This window comes from Pseudophryne corroboree, chromosome 8 (genome assembly GCF_028390025.1).
Source record: "Pseudophryne corroboree isolate aPseCor3 chromosome 8, aPseCor3.hap2, whole genome shotgun sequence".
Classification (NCBI taxonomy): domain Eukaryota; kingdom Metazoa; phylum Chordata; class Amphibia; order Anura; family Myobatrachidae; genus Pseudophryne; species Pseudophryne corroboree.
Window position 1 is genome coordinate 455,793,956 of NC_086451.1, and position 6,468 is coordinate 455,800,423.

The window sequence follows — 6,468 nt, forward strand, 5'->3', positions numbered from 1 at the left end:
AACACTATTAGTGCTGGATCCTGATGTATGTCCTCAAAGAAGAACTGAAGGAAGATTTCCTGGTCTGGTGGTTACAGACTGCGCAATGCGCTTATGCAAAGTCTTAATGGCAAAGAGAAAGATGAGATTACGGCACATTTGGAATAATGTGTGTTATATAATAACAGGTGACCTATGCCGGAATCCCGGCACCAATCAGAATCCCGGCACCAAAACACCAAATGTCAACAGGACCACTGCTAGGACCATGGGGGTGTGTGTGTGTTAGGCACTAGGAGGGGTTGGTTTAGCTGTACCTTACCCCCCCCCACACTCTAGTCTTTGACCTAGTCACCACCCCAGGTGGATTAGGGCACAGGTGAAATAATTACCTGTTCCCTGTCGGCATTCTAATTGACGGGATGCCGGTCATGTGAACGCCGGCACTCCAACCGCTGGTATCCTGTATCATACCCGAATATACACAGCTTGGCTCACCCATATATGTATCCCGATTTTCCTAGTACCCACATAGTATTTTCTATACCCACCCAAAATGTTGTTTAAATGACTAGGTTTACTTTCCTATAACGTGTTGTCACTCAACTCACCAATAGTCATAGAAATAGATACCTAGGTACCTAGAACTCTTATAAACCTGACATACTTTAGGTCACAGGGTTGTCCTAATTTTATATGTAAAAAAAAGTATAGGTACGACTTTAATGACACATTCTGAGGTATAATAATCAGTCAATGAAGCCGGTGTTATGTTCTGTTCTATCAACATACAGGGCAGAAACTCTGGGGCAGATGTATTAGATGTATTAAGCCTGGAGAAGGCATAAGGAAGTGATAAAGCAGTGATAAATGCAAGGTGATAAACGCACCAGCCAATCATTAGAGATTTGAAAAATGAAAGGAGCTGATTGGCTGGTGCGTTATTACCTTGCGCTTATTACTGGTTTATCACTTTTTTTATGTCTTCTCCAGGTTAATACATCTGCCCCACTGTACTTTAGAATTTGGCATCTGTATTCAAGTGCTAAATCCTAAAACAGCATACCCTCCAACATTTTACACATAAAAACCAGTTCAAATTAGTAAAGGGGGCGTGGACACTGGTAAAAGGCGCCCCCTTTCCTATACTTTCAGTGTTAATTTGGACAGTCAAAAATCGGTACAAAGCCCTTTTTGGCAGATACAGACCATAAAAAAGGAGCAGTTGGAGGCGATAAAACAGTAAATAATTGTAATACGACTTAGTGGTATTCTAAAGAAATTATTGATAATGATATAAAAGTTTGTAAAAGTTGCCGTGACCCGGATTCGAACCGGGGTTGCTGCGGCCACAACGCAGAGTACTAACCACTATACGATCACGGCAGACACTACAGCTGTGCTGTCTCTTGTCCCTATGTGACATGAATCCTTTAAAGTTTAACAAGCACCAGAACTGGGACAGTGCTTTCAGCAGATTAACCCTATCCTGTACATGTGGGCTGGAAGATGCAATAACCCTGTATGGCACAGCCTACATACACTGAGTACCAGGCACTGCCTACACTTTATATTACTGTACATACACTGAGTACCAGGCACTGCCTACACTTTATATTACTGTACATACACTGAGTACCAGGCACTGCCTACACTATATATTACTGTACATACACTGAGTACCAGGCACTGCCTACACTTTATATTACTGTACATACACTGAGTACCAGGCACTGCCTACACTTTATATTACTGTACATACACTGAGTACCAGGCACTGCCTACACTTAATATTACTGTACATACACTGACTAACAGGCACTGCCAACACTTTATATTACTGTACATACACTGAGTACCAGGCACTGCCTACACTTTATATTACTGTACATACACTGAGTACCAGGCACTGCCTACACTTTATATTACTGTACATACACTGAGTACCAGGCACTGCCTACACTTTATATTACTGTACATACAATGAGTACCAGGCACTGCCTACACTTTATATTACTGTACATACACTGAGTACCAGGCACTGCCTACACTTTATATTACTGTACATACACTGAGTACCAGGCACTGCCTAAACTTTATATTACTGTACATACACTGAGTACCAGGCACTGCCTACACTTCATATTACTTTACATACAATGAGTACCAGGCACTGCCTGCACCTTATATTACTGTACATACACTGAGTACCAGGCACTGCCTACACTTTATATTACTGTACATACACTGAGTACCAGGCACTGCCTACACTTCACTTCATAATACTGTACATACACTGAGTACCAGGCACTGCCTACACTTCACTTCATAATACTGTACATACACTGAGTACCAGGCACTACTGCCTACACATTATATTACTGTACATACACTGAGTACCAGGCACTGCCTACACTTTATATTACTGTACATAGACTGACTACCAGGCACTGCCTACACTTTATATTACTTTACATACAATGAGTACCAGGCACTGCCTACACTTCATATTACTGTACATACACTGAGTACCAGGCACTGCCTACACTTTATATTATGTTATATACACTGAGTACCAGGCACTGCCTACACTTTATATTACTGTACATACACTGAGTACCAGGCACTGCCTACACTTTATATTACTGTACATACACTGAGTACCAGACACTGTCTACACTTTATATTACTGTACATACACTGAGTACCAGGCACTGTCTACACTTTATATTACTGTACATACACTGAGTACCAGGCACTGCCTGCACCTTATATTACTGTACATACACTGAGTACCAGGCACTGCCTGCACCTTATATTACTGTACATACACTGAGTACCAGGTACTGCCTACACTTTATATTACTGTACATACACTGAGTACCAGGCACTGCCTACACTTTATATTACAGTACATACACCGAGTACCAGACACTGTCTACACTTTATATTACTGTACATACACTGAGTACCAAGCACTGCCTGCAACTTATATTACTGTACATATACTGAGTACCAGGCACTGCCTACACTTTATATTACTGTACATACACTGAGTACCAGGCACTGTCTACACTTTATATTACTGTACATACGCTGAGTACCAGGCACTGCCTACACTTGCTATTACTGTACATACACTGAGTACCAGACACTGCCTACACTTCATATTACTGTACATACGAGTACCAAGCACTGCCTACACTTTATATTACTGTACATACACTGAGTACCAGGCACTGCCTACACTTTATATTACTGTATATACACTGAGTATCAGGCACTGCCTACACCTGATATTACTGTATATACACTGAGTACCAGGCACTGCCTACACTTTATATTACTGTACATACACTGAGTACCAGGCACTGCCTACACTTTATATTACAGTACATACACTGAGTACCAGGCACTGCCTGCACCTTATATTACTGTACATACACTGAGTACCAGGCACTGCCTACACCTTATATTACTGTACATACACTGAATACCAGGCACTGCCTATACTTTATATTACTGTACATACACTGAGTACCAGGCACTGCCTACACTTTATATTACTGTACATACACTGAGTACCAGGCACTGCCTGCACCTTATATTACTGTACAAACACTGAGTACCAGGCACTGTCTACACTTTATATTACAGTACATACACTGAGTACCAGGCACTGCCTACACTTTATATTACTGTACATACACTGAGTACCAGGCACTGCCTACACTTCATATTACTGTACATACAATGAGTACCAGGCACTGCCTGCACCTTATATTACTGTACATACACTGAGTACCAGGCACTGTCTACACTTTATATTACAGTACATACACTGAGTACCAGGCACTGCCTACACTTCATATTACTGTACATACACTGAGTACCAGTCACTGCCTACACTTTATATTACTGTACATACACTGAGTACCAGGCACTGCCTGCACCTTATATTACTGTACATACACTGAGTACCAGGCACTGTCTACACTTTATATTACTGTACATACACTGAGTACCAGGCACTGCCTACACTTCCTATTACTGTAAATACACTGAGTACCAGACACTGCCTGCACCTTATATTACTGTACATACACTGAGTACCAGGCACTGCCTGCACCTTATATTACTGTACATACACTGAGTACCAGGCACTGTCTACACTTTATATTACTGTACATACACTGAGTACCAGGCACTGCCTACACTTCCTATTACTGTAAATACACTGAGTACCAGACACTGCCTGCACTTCATATTACTTTACATACAATGAGTACCAGGCACTGCCTGCACCTTATATTACTGTACATACACTGAGTACCAGGCACTGCCTACACTTCACTTCATAATACTGTACATACACTGAGTACCAGGCACTGCCTACACTTCACTTCATAATACTGTACATACACTGAGTACCAGGCACTACTGCCTACACATTATATTACTGTACATACACTGAGTACCAGGCACTGCCTACACTTTATATTACTGTACATAGACTGACTACCAGGCACTGCCTACACTTTATATTACTTTACATACAATGAGTACCAGGCACTGCCTACACTTCATATTACTGTACATACACTGAGTACCAGGCACTGCCTACACTTTATATTATGTTATATACACTGAGTACCAGGCACTGCCTACACTTTATATTACTGTACATACACTGTGTACCAGGCACTGCCTACACTTTATATTACTGTACATACACTGAGTACCAGACACTGTCTACACTTTATATTACTGTACATACACTGAGTACCAGGCACTGTCTACACTTTATATTACTGTACATACACTGAGTACCAGGCACTGCCTGCACCTTATATTACTGTACATACACTGAGTACCAGGCACTGCCTGCACCTTATATTACTGTACATACACTGAGTACCAGGTACTGCCTACACTTTATATTACTGTACATACACTGAGTACCAGGCACTGCCTACACTTTATATTACAGTACATACACCGAGTACCAGACACTGTCTACACTTTATATTACTGTACATACACTGAGTACCAAGCACTGCCTGCAACTTATATTACTGTACATATACTGAGTACCAGGCACTGCCTACACTTTATATTACTGTACATACACTGAGTACCAGGCACTGTCTACACTTTATATTACTGTACATACACTGAGTACCAGGCACTGCCTACACTTGCTATTACTGTACATACACTGAGTACCAGACACTGCCTACACTTCATATTACTGTACATACGAGTACCAAGCACTGCCTACACTTTATATTACTGTACATACACTGAGTACCAGGCACTGCCTACACTTTATATTACTGTATATACACTGAGTATCAGGCACTGCCTACACCTGATATTACTGTATATACACTGAGTACCAGGCACTGCCTACACTTTATATTACTGTACATACACTGAGTACCAGGCACTGCCTACACTTTATATTACAGTACATACACTGAGTACCAGGCACTGCCTGCACCTTATATTACTGTACATACACTGAGTACCAGGCACTGCCTACACCTTATATTACTGTACATACACTGAATACCAGGCACTGCCTATACTTTATATTACTGTACATACACTGAGTACCAGGCACTGCCTACACTTTATATTACTGTACATACACTGAGTACCAGGCACTGCCTGCACCTTATATTACTGTACAAACACTGAGTACCAGGCACTGTCTACACTTTATATTACAGTACATACACTGAGTACCAGGCACTGCCTACACTTTATATTACTGTACATACACTGAGTACCAGGCACTGCCTACACTTCATATTACTGTACATACAATGAGTACCAGGCACTGCCTGCACCTTATATTACTGTACATACACTGAGTACCAGGCACTGTCTACACTTTATATTACAGTACATACACTGAGTACCAGGCACTGCCTACACTTCATATTACTGTACATACACTGAGTACCAGTCACTGCCTACACTTTATATTACTGTACATACACTGAGTACCAGGCACTGCCTGCACCTTATATTACTGTACATACACTGAGTACCAGGCACTGTCTACACTTTATATTACTGTACATACACTGAGTACCAGGCACTGCCTACACTTCCTATTACTGTAAATACACTGAGTACCAGACACTGCCTGCACCTTATATTACTGTACATACACTGAGTACCAGGCACTGCCTGCACCTTATATTACTGTACATACACTGAGTACCAGGCACTGTCTACACTTTATATTACTGTACATACACTGAGTACCAGGCACTGCCTACACTTCCTATTACTGTAAATACACTGAGTACCAGACACTGCCTGCACCTTATATTACTGTACATGCACTGAGTACCAGGCACTGCCTACACTTCCTATTACTGCACATACACTGAGTACCAGGCACTGCCTACACTTCATATTACTGTACATACGAGTACCAGGCACTGCCTACACTTTATATTACTGTACATACAC

General features: G+C 41.5%; 1 non-coding gene across 1 annotated transcript; it reads right to left on the bottom strand.

The window, feature by feature from the left end:
• Nucleotides 1–1,293: 1,293 nt before the first annotated feature.
• TRNAH-GUG (transfer RNA histidin (anticodon GUG)) lies at nucleotides 1,294–1,365 on the bottom strand. Its single transcript has one exon. It is a non-coding gene; the product is annotated as a tRNA-His (tRNA).
• Nucleotides 1,366–6,468: the final 5,103 nt, after the last annotated feature.